Raw genomic sequence first — 16,504 nt, 5'->3', positions numbered from 1 at the left:
CAGTGTTGTGTTAGTTTTAGGTGTACAGCAAATTTTAAGTGCTTTACATGTAATAAGTCATTCTTTCCTCATAACAATCCTATAAGGTACTATCATCATCATCCCCATTTTCAAGATGAGAGCATGGAGGAACAGCAAGGTCAAGATCACAAAATTAAGTGGAAGAATTAGAACAGAACCCGGGCAGCTTGGCTCCAGAATCTACATTCAGAACCACTACACCAGCCTCTCAGGTCCACTAACCTCCTACGGATGCTAATACCCAGCCATTACATCATATTGAAGTAGACTGGACCTTCTCAGATCAGACCAGGCAGTGGATGCACCTGGAGGGCTTGTTAAGCAGATGGCTGGCCCCACGCCCTGGGTTTCTGAATCCCTGATAAGAAGGGGTGGGCCTGATCGTTTGCATTTCCAACAATGCCCAGGTGATGCTACTGTGCAGGTCTGGGGATCCATCCGACTCGTGAGGACCAGTCCCAAGCCCATTCCCCTCTCTCTTTCATAAGCCACCACTTCGTACCTTTTCTCAGCCTCCAACACTTTGTCCCCATCCTCACTCTTGACTGATGACCTTCCTTCTACCTCACTGAGAAAACAGAAGCTGTCAGAAGGGAACTTCCACAAGCTGCCCCAGCATATTTCCTCACCTTCCTGCTGCCCCCCCTCCTGTTATTACAGATGAAATGTCTCTCTACTGGATCATTCCCAGCAGTATACAAACATGCTATAACTTCTCCCAGCTTAAAAAAAAAAGTACTTTAAATCCCACGCTTAGCTACCTCTCTCTGCTTTACAACTGAGCTTCTCAAAACAGTGGTCTCTACTCACTGTCTCCAATTATTCACCTGGTGTCTCTTTTTATTTTCTAAGAAAATTTTGTGATAAAATACATAACGTAAAATGTGCCCTTTCAACCGTCCTTTCAACCATTTTAAAGTGTATAATTCAGTGGCATTAATTACTTTCACCCTGTTGTGCAACCATCACCACTGTTTTCAAATTTGTTCCTATATATAGGAAATGCCAAAGAATCCAGAAGAAAGCTACTAGAGCTAATAGCCAAGTTCATCAAGGTGGCAGCTGTGTATTGTCTCTCCAATGATCCCCAACCATGTTTTTCCTCTATTTCTCCTCCCAAACTTCTCTTTCCAAATCTCCTCTGAGCTCCATCTCACTAAAGCAATGGTCAACACTCGATCCTAATTTAATTTTTCCTACTGCATCATCTGATATGATTGATCGTTTCTTCCTTTCTGTAACAGTATCTTCACTTGGTGCTACAGACTGAAGTTGTGTCTCCCACCCCCAAATTCATATGTTGAAACCTGATCCCTGATAGTATGGTATCTGGAAGTGAGGCTCATGAATGGGATTAGTGTCCATATAGAAGAGACCCCAGAGAGCATCGTTGCCCCTCCACCATGTGAGGACACAGCAAGAAGACGGTTATCTATGAACCAGGAAGTGGGCTCTTACCAGACACCAAATCTGCCAGCATCTTGATCCTAAAGTTTCCCACCTCCAGAACTATGAAGTATAAATTTCTCTTGTTTATAAGATACCCGCTCTATGGCACTTTTTTTTTTTTTTTGCCCACGTGACATGAGGGATCTTAGCTCCCAGACCAGAGATGAACTCATGCCCCCTGCAGTGGAAGAGCAGACTCCTAACTCCTGGACCATGTATGACACTTTGTTATAGCAGCCCAAATGGACTAAGACACTTGGCTTCCAGCCCCACGGTCCCTTGATTCTCTCCTACCTCTGTAGGAGAGAGGGAATGAGACCAAAGAGGCAGAGGTTGGGGCAATGCAGCCACAGGTCAAGGAATTGCCATCAGCCCCCAGAAGCTAAAAGATGCAAAGAATAGATTCTTCCCTAGAGCCTTCAGAGGAAACATGGCCCTGCTGACACTTAGAGCTCAGACGTCTGGCTTCCAAAACTGTGAGAGAATCAATTTCTGTTGTTTTAAGACACCAGGTATGTGGTAATCTGTTACAGCAGCCCTAGGAAACTAATAGAGTTGTCTAGTAGACATCTCCAACTAACATGTCCAAAAACAAACTCTTCTTTTATTCACCTCCCACTCCCACCCATGAACCTGCCCCTCCCACAGTATTTCCCATCTCAGTAAAGGACAATTTCAGCCTTAAAGTCACTCAGGCAAAAACCTTGGTGCCTCTATTGAGCCTACGCTTTCTATCACATCCAGATCACTGGCAAACCTTGTTGGCTGTACCTTCAAAATAGCCAGATCAAAAAAGTCAGATCACTTATAACCTCCTTCCTTGCAGCCACCTGGGTCCAAGCCACCAGCATCTCTTGCTTGGATTATGACAATCATCTCCTGTCTCCCTGATTTTGTCCTTGCCCTTTAAACTCTTCTCAAAATACTAGCCAGAGTGATGCTGTTAGAATCTAAGTCAGACTTTGTTACTCCTTTGTTCAAAACCTTCCAATGGTTTCCCATCTCACTCAACACAAAAGCCAAGTCCTTAGAATGCCCTACAAAGGCCCTTATGATCTGGGAACCTGCATCTCCCTGATGTCACCTCCTACTACTCTTCCCCTCCATCACTTGGCTCCTTGACCAACCATGTTGGTTCCCACCCAAGGAACTTTTCATTGAGAATGCTGGGGGTTTGGGAGGGGAGCTGATATATGACCAGGCTACATTTTGTGCCATTTGAGACTGCGGACATGAATTTAAAGTGAGATCAATTGACATAGTTGTTTGTTCTCTTTAACATTCAGTTGCAGATGAGTGGATGGAGAAGGTAGAGGGTTGGGTTTGGCCAGATTAAGGTTTTGCTAGGGAAGAATGATGGAGAGAGAAGAGGAAGGACATTATGGCCATTTGTATGAGGAAGTGATTATAATATTGGACCATGAAATCTAAGCTGGATAAGAAGGAATTAAGTTAGGCAATGCATATAAAGCACGTACTACAGGGCTTGGCACATTGTTAAGTCTCAATAAGCATGAGCTCTTACTATCACAAGCATTCATCGTAAGTACACTAAAAGAACTCTTAAACCTAAAAAGACCTGGCAAAATTAATAGCAGCTCCACACTCTATCCCAGCACTTGTGATTAAATCTCAATCCCTATAAACAAGAGATGGCTTTTAAGATAGAGCAATAAAATTCAAGATAAAGATGATACTTAACAAATATGTATGTGTCTTGGGTATAAATAAATAAAAAGTATATTTTGGACTTCACTACCACCAGAGTGAAAAGTCGTAATTGCTTTCTAACTCTAAGAATTTATAATGGGCAACATCCAGACATATTCTTCGATTTAAATACATAAAGATTTGTTACCCCTCCAAAGATTTCAGCCTGATGATATGGTGGTTTTCTCTTAGGGGTATGCTTCATCTTACAAATTGTCACTGACTTGCTTTCAGTGATACATTAATGCTGACACAGAAAGTACCTTTTCATCTGTTACCCATATCTGCCAAGAGGAAAGCTGTGGTTGACTAATTGGAAGCACACAATCAAATGCATCAACTTTATCAATGTGTTCTGGGTACCCAAGGCCATGGCCCATTTCCCGTCAAACTTAAATATTATTCAAAGATTTGGCTAAGAAAAACATACTATTTCTGTGTTCACACAAATAGAGATGTTAATGAGTAGAATGTCAAAGTCACATATATTTTAAAGATTAAAACATATCAGCAGAATTCAGGAGCTGGGCCATGGAGCAAAAACTCAGCAGATGGGTACTGAGATAGGAGGCTCCATCTGCCAAGGTCCTGCTAATTTAGGATTAAGACGAACCCTCTGTGTCGGCACTGTGGTAGAGGGAACGTGGTAGAGGACATTTCTGTGCTAAGCACCTAGGTGGATGGGATTGCCCGCTACTAAATGAGGGAACTGGGGTTGGAACCAAGGGTTGCATGTTCAAGTCTCTGGTTTTACACTTCTAACTGCAGGAGCCCCAATTTCATTATCTGAAATGGATGTGGTAACTCCAAAATGCCTCAATTCTATCGTTCACGTTTTGACATTTCTCGTATTGAGAATGTGTCTCAAAATTAACCCATGTGAAGGGGTAGTGTTTGTCTTTAAGTGGATAAAGAATAAAGCGGAAGGCAATTCTTTTTCTGGGTGTTGACTTAAAATGTAATGAAGCAGAGAGGCCCCAGCTCATAAGGCTGTTGTGAGGATTAAGTCAGCGGAAATGAGATGCTGTAGGTAAAGCATTTAGGGGAGCGTCTGGACCTGGGGTGGAGGGGGGCGCGGAGGAGGGGCAGCTGCAGCCCTCCAATGTCCCCCTTCCCAGCCCAGAATGCTGCTAAGATTTCCATGTCACCTTATCTGCGCAAAGACCTGGCAGAGCAAGACAGAAAAAGAAGAGGGAAAACATCCCTCCCCTGCTCTGCGGGGTTACTTCTTATCTATAATTTGTTCTAACTAGGTTCAAGGACTTGGATTTCTCTGATGCTGTTTCCTGCCCCCCTCCCTTTATTTTGTTAATCACTATGAATCCGATTTCAGAACACTGTCAGATTTGGCTCACCCGTTCAACACCTCTGCAGGGGGACCTGCAGCCTGCATTTATTTCCTGTTTACATGCACATCATTTATGTAAAGCCATTGTTCAAGACACTCCAGGGGCTCTCCATCTGCATGTTAAGCCCACGTCGGGTCAATGGCCCTTAATGCCATCCCTGATCACCCCGCCATTGTTTCTCTAGCCACGGGGGCCCCTTGGCTGTACGCACGCACCCTGCGAGCGGCTATCTCAGGCCTTTGCGTTTATTGTTCCCTCCGCCTGAAATGCTCCCCCTCCCCCTCAGCACCCTCAGACAGTCGCATCTCACTATCTGAGGGTCTTTACTCAAGTGCCACCTTTGCAGTGACACCTTTTTTTTTTTTTTATTCGGTACGCGGGCCTCTCACTGTTGTGGCCTCTCCCGTTGCGGAGCACAGGCTCCGGACACGGAGGCTCAGCGGCCATGGCTCACGGGCCCCGCCGCTCCGCGGCATGTGGGATCCTCCCGGACCGGGGCATGAACCCGTGTCCCCTGCATCGGCAGGCGGACTCTCAACCACTGCGCCACCAGGGAAACCCCAGTGACACCGTTTTTGGAACACCTCGCTGAAGTCGTAACCCACCCCTAACAAGCCTCCTACGCTCTCTCCTACTTTATTTTCTCTCCATAGTAGTTAATTAAGACCATGCAACATACTATTTTACCTTTTTACCTGGTTTATTGCCTCTCTCTGTTAGAGTATAAGTTCCACGAAGGCAGGAATCTTTATTTTGTTTGCTGCTTTATCACCACTGTCCAGAGCAGAGCTAACACATATAGGTACTCAGTAAGAACTAGTCTTTATGTATTTAGCATATCCCTTCTTTAAGTTGGAACTGAAACAGGAGGGAAGGGGGCAGGGCACAACCTCTGAAAGAATGACATAACCCTTGAGGCTATAATATAACCTGGTTAGAACCAACTGGGATCAAGATGGCGGAAGATTGGACTTCCAGTAGACCTTGAGCCTCATTATATGCTTCTTGTAATACATTAGCGTGCTAAATGACATACTCACAGGCACCATGACAGTTCCAAAGCTAACCAAGAAAGGTCAAAAAGTGGGCAGTGGCCCAATTTCTGGAAATCTCCGCCCCTTCTCCAGAATAGTTGGAATAATCCTCGCACTTGTCAGCCTATGAAATTACCCAGACCATATTCCAGGGGCTTCTCACCTTCTGCGATGGCCCACACTCTGTCTGTGGCATGCGTTTCTCCCAGGACCATTCTCGCCTTTTGAGACAGACTGCATTCTGTCTATGGAATGTGTATCTCTCTAAATAAATCCACTTCTTACCTATCCCTTTGTCTCTCACTGAATTCTTTCTGTGACTAGATGTAAAGAACCTGAGCTTCATTAAGTACTGAGACCAGGTGTGTGATCTCAATTAAAAGACAGTGGGTTCAAGCCACAGTCTGGGTTTTAGCTGGGTTCAAGTCCCAATCTGAGTTGTGTGGTTTCAGAACTATTGGGCCAAAGGGATGACTATTCTCTATAGTTCTTCACTTTAGTTTTTGCTTGTACCAGTGGTTTGCCCCTTTTAACTGCTGAGTAGTATTTCATAGTGTGGATGTACTGCCCTTTGTTTAACCGTTTACCCATTGAAGAACATCTTGGCTATTTCCAGTTTGGGGCTACTATGAATAAAACTGTTATAAACCATTGTGTACAGGTTTTCACGAGATCTTAAGCCTTCATTTCTCTGGGATAAATGCCTAGGAGTGCAATTGCTGAGTTGCACTGAGTGGTAGTTGTATGCTTTCTTTTTAAAAGAAACCGCCAAACCATTTTCCAGAGTTGCTATACCATTTTACATCTCCACCAACAGTGTAAGAGTGATCCACTTTCTCCACGTCCTTGCCAGCATTTGGTATTGTCACCCTTTTTTATTTTAGCTATTTTGTTATGTGTGCAGTGATGTCATGCATTTAATTTGTATTTCTCTGATAGTTAATGATCTTGAACATCTTTTTTCCCTGCTTATTTGCCATCTGTATGTCTTCTTCAGGAAAACGTCTCTTTATGTCTTTTGCCTACGGTCTGATTGGATTGCTTGCTTTTTTAATATTGAGTTTTAAAAAGTTTTAAAAATATATTCTAGATATAGTCTTTGTCAGATATGTGGTTTGCAAATATTTTCTCCCACTCTGTAGGTTGTCTTCTTATCCTCCTAACAGACTAAAAGTTTTTAGTTTTGATGAAGTCCAACTTAAACATTTTTCCTTTTAAGGTCATGGTTTGGTGTCAAGTCTAAGAACTCTTTCCCTAGTCAGATACTAAAGATATTCTTCTATGTTTTTTCTAAAAGTTTTATAGTTTGAGTTTAAATCTATGATCAATTTGGAGTTAGTTTTTGTATAAAGTGTGAGATTAGGGATTTCCCTGGTGGCACTAGTGGTTAAGACTGTGCTCCCAGTGCAGGGGGCCTGGGTTCATTCCCTGGGCAGGGAAATAGATCCCACATGCATGCCACAACTAAGGAACCTGCATGCCTCAACTAAGCAGCCCTCAAGCTGCAGCTAAGGAGCCCGTCTGCCAGAACTAAGACCCAGTGCAACCAGATAAGTAAATAAATAAATTTAAAAATAAAAAAAATAAAAAATAAAGTGTGAGATTAGATTGAGTTTTTTTTTAAACCTATGGATGTCCAATTTGGAGCCTGCATTTTAACAAATCTTTAGAAACATCAAGGTCTGAGAACTTCTGGGGAGGGATTTGTGGGATTTACTTGGTGATGTGATGGTAAATGTTTCACAACCAGTTCTTGGTGAGGGAGGGATAATTTCCACGGTATAAATACAACCTTTATAGCTGATTGCAAGCAACTGATATGATGCCCCTGAGCACAGAGTTGGGAAGAGATTCACAGAAGCACACCATTATGTAATATGCCCACACTTACAGGAGATGCATATGACCTCAGAAGTATAGATAATAATAAAATGTGGAAGGAAATGATGCGTTTTGAGTATTTATCAACTTTGTTTTAAATATAACTTACTTAATTTTAAATTTATGTCAAGAACTTTGGAGGTTCTAAGAGGTTACCCTACTTGCAAGCTACATTGTCAGTTTCATGGATGCTGGCAGAAGACATGAGACTCCTGGATTAGAGACAAAGGACTTTATTACTTACAGCAACTGCAGTAACTAGAGTGTCAGCATTACCTTGTACTAGTTCCCTGAGCCCCAATTCTCAAATGGTGATGCAAAATGGCACTTATCCATGCAGTGGGCTGTATATAGGAGAGGAATTCTGCGTTTAGGGATCCGAATGCTAAGTTATCATCTTTTATAATGCTCAAAGGCAGACATTATCTTTATTACTCTGGACAATAAGAAAACTGCCCTTTTTATCTTGAGGGAAACACTATACAAACAAGTTTGAAAAGATAGTCCTGAACAAAGATATTCAGTGCTTCCACTCACAGGACCAGCTGAAATGAGAGAGACTCATGAAGAATTGACTCCAAACAGCCTATATAATTTATTTTTTAATAATGGCTGTGTTTAACAACCAGCCCACAAAGTTCCTGAAGATGGAACAATAGGCCCTCAGAAGCCAGTACATTGGCTCCAGTACACCAATGTATTTCGAGGAAAAAAAAAAGGAAAGACGAAGGGAGAGATTCTCTCTGGATTGATTTCACCAGCTGGGAGCTCGGGAAGCCCCATCCATGGAGGAAGCTGTTTTAATGGTTTGTTTTCCAGAATGGTTATTATTATAATGGAAATTCTAATAATAGTTATTAAAGTAAAAATAGCAACTACTCTTTGTTGCCTGTCAAGTACAGGTCATGCATTTTGGGGGCTTTTTATCTCATTTAATCCTCGAAATTACCTACGAAGTAAGGAGATTATTACTATCCTCATTTAATAAATGAGAAAACCAAGACTCTTAGAGGTCAAAGAAAAAAGCTGGGCTGGGATTGAGCTTGTCCGGCAAACTCTAGCTCTGAGGAGTTGAGAACTCACAGTCTTTTTTTTTCTTTTAATAAATTTATTTATTTTATTATTTTATTTTATTTATTTATTGTTTCTGGCCGCGTTGGCTCTTTGTTGCTGCACGCGGTCTTTCTCTAATTGTGGCGAGCAGGGGCTACTCTGCTGCGGTTCACGGGCTTCTCATTGTGGTGGCTTCTCTTGTTGCAGAGTACGGGCTCTAGGCGCATGGGCTTCAGTAGTTGTGGCACATGGGCTCAGTAGTTGTGGCACATGGGCTTAGCTGCTCCTTGGCATGTGGGATCTTCCCGGACCAGGGATCGAACCTGTGTCCCCTGCACTGGAAAGTGGATTCTCAACCACTGTGCTACCAAGGAAGCCTGAACTCACAGTCTTAAAAGCAACTTTTCCATTCACGTCGACTGGCATTATTTGGACCCCACCTGCCTTCTCTCTGTGCCTCTCAGGAGCAGGGCTTTGTGGTGTCATGCTGGCAAGGGCCAAGGGCATAGATTTCTGGTCTCTGTTTGCCAGTGAGTTCCAGTGTGACCCTGGGCGTATTATTCATCTCCGCACCGTTATTTCCTCATCTGTCCAATGATGGATATTCTGATGGTACTGTTCTGCCAGTCTTGCAGAGTTATCTGGAAAATCAAAGGTGCCTCAAAATGGTCTGGGGTTGTAGTTTAGGTTGCATGACTTTGTACCAGCTATAAAATCTCTGCAACATCCCCCCCACCCCGACCTTAAAGTTTCTTATGTGTATTATGGGGGCGGGGCATATGCGGTCACCATGAGGCTGTCAGATTCTGAGTCTATAAGTGAGATAATAGCTCCAGAAGGCTCTGGAAAAGGCAGAAAGCAACCCCCAGACGTGAGGTATTGTTCTTCACTCGCTGCTGCCCCGTCTCTTTCTAATTTCCTGTGGTTGTGCAGCCACCGGGCTCAGAGAGGGTCAGGTAAGCATTTGTGACCTGAGTCTTTGGACGGCAGAAGTGATGGTGGTTCAGGCAGGGCTGCTCTCCCTGGGGGCAGATAGAGAGTCCCCCCACGTGCCAAGCAGGAGGTGTCTGAGAGGCGCAGGAGCCTTGGGTATCGCCTGCCTCTGAGCCTCTCAGCTCAGAGTCTGTTCAGAGCTCCGTCTGCGCCCCACCTGAGTTCCAGGCTTAGAATTGCCGAGTGACTGGCTGGAGGAAGGCATTCTAAGCCCAGGGACCGCCAAGTACAAAGGCCTAGAAGGGGGAATAAACTTGGCAGGTTTAAGTGGCAGCAGACCAGCCTGGCTGGAGAGGGAAAGGGGAGGAGGTCAAACATCCGTAACCTGCTCCAAGCAGCCGAACCCCCAAGAAGCCAAGGAGCCCCAAGGGGGCAGGTAAGGGATGTTCCCACTACTTGTAAATGCTCCGGGTGCCCTCGAAGGTGTGGATCGGTCTCTGGTAACGGGCCAACAGCCAACAGCAGCTCTGGCTGTGCCCACCGAGATACCTGACCTTTTCTCTTCCTCCTGTCAACTTGTTTGCAGGCTGGGTCTGAGCCAGAGGTGAGGGGGCTGGCAGGGCTCAGAGATGTAGCCTTGAGGGCTTGCCTCTCCCTGCCCAGCCATTAGAGCCAACGCGATGTTACCAAGGCCCCTTAGCCTCCATCTGCCAGTTCCAGAAACCCAGTCCCCTGGGGGCAGGGGTAGGGCAGGGGGAGGCTTCTGGCAGCAGGACTGGCTGAGAGGCACAGGAACTCATAACAGACTCACCTGTTTACAAAATTCCCAAAGTCCAGGCTGCACTCTGGGCTACTTACATCAGAATCTCTAAGGGGGGAGGATTTGAATATTTACAGCCCACTCAGGAGATTCCACTGTGCAACCCAGGCTGAGGACCAGGGCTGTGGTTCCTTGCAGCTCTCTGGGGCCTCTGAGTTCAGACAGAATTGGATTTGAACTCCAGCTCTCCGACTTCACCAAGTGACCTCAACCAACATTCTGAGCCTCTATTCTCTCCTCTGTAAAAAGTGCATCGTAGTAATACACCTACCTTATATGTTGTCCTCAAGGCCAGAGGTATTAATCCATGATAAACACATGGCACAAAGGGTTCATTCCTAGTAAGAGTCCAATAAATGTGTTTATTGTTATTACTTTCCCAAGGTCAAGCATGCCATTAGAAAGCTCCTCTTTAGGTTAAGTTGAAATGTTCTTATGGCTGCAAGAATCATCTTCTCAAAACCCAAATTTGCTTGCATCACCCACCCACTGAAAATCATTCTGTGGTTTTCCTTTATTCTCAGAGTCAACAGAAGTCTTGAATTTGACTTAGCAGCCTCCAAGGCTCTGCCCCCTCACCTTCTTTTTTATTTGTTTATTTATTCATTTATTTAATTTTTGGCTGCACTGGATCTTTGCTGCTGCACGCGGACTTTCTCTAGTTGCTGGAAGCCGGGGCTACTCTTTGTTGTTGTGCGCAGGCTTCTCATTGCGGTGGCTTCTCTTGTTGCGGAGCATGGGCTCTAGGCGCACGGGGTTCCCCCTTGCAGGCTCTAAAGCACAGGCTCAGTAGTTGTGGCACGCAGGCTTAGTTACTCGGCAGCATGTGGGATCTTCCCGGACCAGGGCTCGAACCCGTGTCCCCTGCATTGGCAGGCGGATTCTTAACCACTGCGTCACCAGGGAAGCCCCCCCTCACGTTCTTATTTTGCAGTCTTTTCTCCCTTCACACCATGACCTGGGGGAGGGGACTCCTTTGATTCCCCGGACCCGCCCTACTGGTCCCACCACCGGGCCTTTACATATGAAGCTCCCATCACTGCGCCCCTGGAATGCCTTCCCCACTCTTCTTCCTGCTATCTTACCCTGTAGATCTCAGCTTGGTCATATCACTCTACCAGTAAAGTTCTTTACACTCTGACCAGGACAAATCCTCACCTTGTCATTCTCATGGCACCATCTCACAGCTGACATTTTACATTTATTTCTCTGGGCATTTGTCCAATGCTCGTCACCTGTGCTGGACTCTAAGTTCCAAGAAGACAGAGACCATATCTGCATTTTGCTCACCCCAGCATCCCCAGTGCCTAACTCACTGCGTTGAGGTTTGATAAATACCTATGGAATAAGTGGCCCAAATTTGGCCTCTTGATAAAGTCCACCAGTTCAAATGCGGCTCCTTGCAGCAGTCGGTGCCCTGGACTAGAGGACTGCCCTGCAGGGGTGGGCCGGCAGCTTCGGGACCCCCACTCTTCTCTCCTCTCCCTCCTTATAGAAGGTGGCTCTTCCAGACGTCCAGGTCCTCCTCGGACAGGTTCTTGTTGTACCACGCTTGGAGTGGGATTCAAAGTAGCCGATGGGGTGCTTTTCAAGAGTGATTTGCCCACAGAGTTCTGCCAAGTGGTGGGGCAGCTGAGAAGTGTTTCAGGATTTAATGCCCTCCTTAGCCTTTCACCTCTGAGGCCCTTGATCTCCATGTAATTAAGCTCATACATTAAATGCGCTTTATGGGATGAGAAAGCCCCATGTGGAACATAGACTTTTCACACCAGGAGGCCATTTTAGGTTATTGTCAGCCTCAGCTTGAAAAATCACTTGGGGTGGGGATGAATTGGGGTTGTGAGTTTACAAGGGCATCAGTGAAAATAAATACCAGAGATGAAGCTAAACTCTTCCTTGGTTTTTTTTTTTTTTTTTCCCTCGGCCACGCCGTGAGGCTTGCAGGATCTTAGTTCCTCGACCAGGGAATGAATCCAGGCCCACGGCAGTGAGAGCACTGAGTCTTAACCACTGGACCGCCAAGGGAAGTCCCTTCCTTCTTGTTTTTAATCAGGGTCACAGGGATGTAATACATACGTGCAGATAAAATGCCTCAGAGGAAAAATAAATAAAAATAAATAAAAATTAAAAAGCGACTTGCCCAGAGCCATCTTTGGGCCCTTTCTGAGAAATTCTGTTTAGGCTTTTGTCTCCAGAGCAGGGAGAGGCCTGGAATTTTGCAGAGGTTATTAGGAGCCAATAAGTAAGCACCTACCCTCCTCCTGGCCTCAGCTGCTGCATGAGGAGCTAGGCCTGTGAGGGTAACTTCCATCTTACCCGCAGAGCTCCACAGCCAGCGCCGACCTGGGCCTGAGGACAGCTGTGGAAGGGACACCAGGAAAGGGGAAAATGAAGAAAAAGAAACACACATAGGCTCCAGCCCCATCAAAGAGTAGAAGCTGAGTCTTTTCTATTCTAGTTTTCCCCTCGGCCTGGCCCAGGGATTGGCAAAGCTGGCTGTACTTCAGAGTTGGCTGAGGAGCTTGTAAAGGGCCAGACTCCCACGTCCCATCAAGGAAACTAAAGGGCTGGAGGAGGTGCAGCTGCGTCCACACCCTTCTCTACCCTGCGAGCTTCTGACTCCCCACCTGTCCTGGGGACCACAGGCGCCATCCCTGACCACAGTGAGGCCTTCAGAGATGTCTGCTGAGTTGAGATGAAATCTGTAATTGACTAGACAGGATCCTGCTTCGAGGGAGGGAAATACTTGGGACCCAAACCCCACCACACAGGAGTGCTTCCAAGTCAGAGCACTTGGTGGGGAGGGCCTATTGCCCACAGAGGGGCCCGCTCATGGCCAACGTAGCTGAAAGTGCAGCCTCTAGATGCGCCCGCTTGGTTCCAGTCCTACTGCATTGACCTTTGGCATTGACCCAAGCTCTTTAGAACTCAACTTGCCCCATCTGTAAAGTGGGGATGTTGATCATAGTAGCTGCTCACAGGGGAGTGGAGAAGCTGAGAAGAGACAATACACATAACACCCAGCATGTGGCTAATGTTCAGTTAGATAATGTTATTATCTTCCAGCTCAGGAAACCTAATAACAGCAACCACTGATTGTCTTCAGTGGAAGCAGAGGGCCAGATGTGAACGTTCAATTCTTCAGAACATGCTGGCCTGATTCATTCAGCTGTTTTAATTTATGTTTCAGGAATTTCAGGCTCTTTTCTTAGCTCTGCTTTGGAGACAGAAGCATAAATATTTAGCACCAAAATGGATTCTGAAACCATCTGATTCAATCCTTCATTTCACAGATAGGGAAACTGAGGCCACCTGACATGAAATGGCTTGGCCAAAGCCACACAAGGAATTAGAAGAAGACAGAGCTGGGACTGGAACCCAGATTTCTTGTTTTCCCGTACAACCGCGGTATTCCTGCACTCTACCAGCTGCCTCTGTAATTTAGAATGTGTGTGAAATCCCTTTAACTGAAAATGCTAGAAAGATGTGTGGTTCTTGTGTTCTTATTCTTTTTCTTTTCTCCAGCTGAGGGTCATGGTCGAATAATATCATGGATCAGAATCTCTCTCTCTTTCTCTCTCTCTCTTTTTTCCTTTGGCTCAGAATCTAGAAAACAGCCTGGAGAAGAAACCAGGGTAGATCTTCCAGCCTCTAAGCCTCAGGACTGGAGGTTTGTGTGGTAGACGTTTGCCCCCTAGTGGAATGACTGAAGATGACAGGCAGGGAGTGAAGAAGCTTCTGCCTCCAGGACCTGGCTTCCCAAGGGGTCTGATGCAGCTTGCACAGCCAGGCCTCCCTTACCTCACCCTAATGCCAGCACTGTCAGATCCCATCTTTACTTAAAATTGTGATATTCTGTTCATCAAAACACTTTTTGGTATTAATTTTGATTTATTAAGACATTGAATTAAAATATTATTTATATTGATTATTTTGGGGGCACCTCCTTTAAATTTTGCATGTGAGGTGAGTGCCCCATTTGCCTCCCCCATCGTAGTCTTTTTAAAATATTTATTTATTTGTTTGTTTGTTTCTTTATTTATTTTCCGACCATAGTCTTAATCCAGAAGGCGGCCCTGGAAGAACCCGCAGATACCTGATGTGCTGACCCCCTCACTTGTCGGAGGTGCCCTGAGGCCCGGCAAGGGCTGGGCTGGGCCAGCCTGTTAGGGCAGTGTGGTCTGCTGCTTTTGCACTGAAATAATCAGAACTGCGTATTTCCCAGGCTTTCTCCAGAAGCGAATGGTGACAAAGAACCTCTCCTTGCCCAAACTCTAGCCAGGCTCCTCTGAGCCCTCTTCTTTTTTTTTTTTTTTTTTTTGTTTGAGCCCTCTTCTTTACTAGGCCTGTCAACCTGGGCCTATAAAGACTTGAACAAACACTAACATCGTTTCCAACAGCTCAAGGCCCTGTGACCCATGCCCCCCCTTAAAGTGGCTGCCTGAAAACACTCAAGGCAGCCAAAATCATGTACTGTTTGTTCCAGCCAACATCTGAAGATAGCGCCCCTGTTTCCCAGTCGCTGTGGGAACGTAGGAACCCCATTTTGATAGAGGCCAGTTAGCAAGTCCATAAGGGCTTCACCTGGACCAGTCCCCTCCCCCTTTTCCCTGAGTCTACAGAGCCCCCAGTCAGCCCCATCCCCACTCCCTCATCCTCCCTTTAAAACACCCAGTCACCACTGAATAAAGCAAAGTGAGCCCAATTCACATTGGACTCTTCCAATGCAGTAATATACTACAATAGTATATTACTGATTAAAATCAGTTCTTACCACTTTAACTAGTGTTCAACTTTTCTTTGAAATTTATTTAATTAATTTTGGCTGCTTTGGGTCTTCCTTGCTGTGCACGGGCTTTCTCTAGTTGCAGAGATCGGGGGTTACTCTTCGTTGTGGTGTGCAGGTTTCTCATTGCAGTGGCTTCTCTTGTTGCAGAGCACGGGCTCTAGGCATGCGGGCTTCAGTAGTTGTGGCTCATGGGCTCTAGAGTGCAGGCTCAGTAGTTGTGGCACTCGGGCTTAGTTGCTCTGCGGCATGTAGGATCTTCCTTGGCCAGGGCTTGAACTCTTGTCCCCTGCATTGGCAGGCGGATTCTTAACCACTGCGCCACCAGGGAAGCCCCCAGTGTTCAGCTTTGTTTCTCTTTGATAACGGCTGACTTTTGAAGAGTGTCCCTTATGAGAAAAGACCCTGGAGCCAAGGGCAATTTTATTGCACAAAGATGCACTGAATTCTGGGTCTTCCTCAATGCCTAAAGCATGAAGCCCTAGGGAATTCCCTGGCCAGACTCAGTGCTTTCACTGCCAGGGCCCAGGTTCAATCCCTGGACAGGGAGCTAAGATCCTGCAAGCCACGTGGTGCAGTCAAAAATAAACAAATAAATAAATAAAACTTAACAAAAGACAAAAAAGCATGAAGGCTTAAAGATAGGCCCTATTTGCAGGGGTCCACAGCAAGTAGCTAGACTAGGAGGAGGGTCTGGTGCCCCAGCATGTCTGGGAAGGCCACCTCGTTGGAACACCTTCCTCCACTGGGCCTACATCCTGCACCACCTGCTGGAGGACTCCAAGTACTCAAGGTACCAAGGAGTCAGCCACCCTCAGAAGTGTTAGGGGACACACCAGCCCTCCTCCTTGCCATCAACTGGCTACCAGAGACCCCTCTCAACTGTGTCACCTACTTCTGCCCACCTGCCACCAACCCAGCGCTCCTACCTCACCACTTCCAGCAGTCCTGGGCCACATCCAAGGAAGACGAGACCCCAGAACTTGGTCCTGCAAGGCCTCTGCCTCCACCTGCCCGATCCCCTACAAAGAGTGCTAAGGCTCCCCTCACCCCATTGTCCCCCTCCTGGGGATTCCCTGGCAGGCTGCCAAGGGGACATGGGTTTAGGTCAGGCCCAGAAGTGGCAACCACAGAGCTTCAGGGTCCTGCCCATCTTGCTCAGGCTGCATTTATTACCGAGGTTTCACAGAGTTGAGTCAACTGCCTTCAAATGCTTTAATCCCTGGAGGTAGGAAGAGGAAGTGGCTAAAGGTGCTCTTTTTAAGAATGTAAAATAAAGAAGAAGAAAGGAAAAGACAAAAGAATTGTTCATAGACAAAAATGCCTCGAGCTCAGAAGCTGGCCCTTTCCTACAGGGGTGCTGGGCAGGACCCCAACCACACACTAATCTGCTTGGGCCCCCAACTCCTTCCTGGGTTTCTCAGACCCATCCCAAACTCATATGTTTTGTGGCCTAAAGAGAATGGAA

The sequence above is a fragment of the Phocoena sinus genome, chromosome 3, assembly GCF_008692025.1.
Source record: "Phocoena sinus isolate mPhoSin1 chromosome 3, mPhoSin1.pri, whole genome shotgun sequence".
Classification (NCBI taxonomy): Eukaryota; Metazoa; Chordata; class Mammalia; order Artiodactyla; family Phocoenidae; genus Phocoena; species Phocoena sinus.
The sequence above is the reverse complement of the archived record's forward strand: the minus strand, read 5'-3'. Positions refer to the sequence as shown.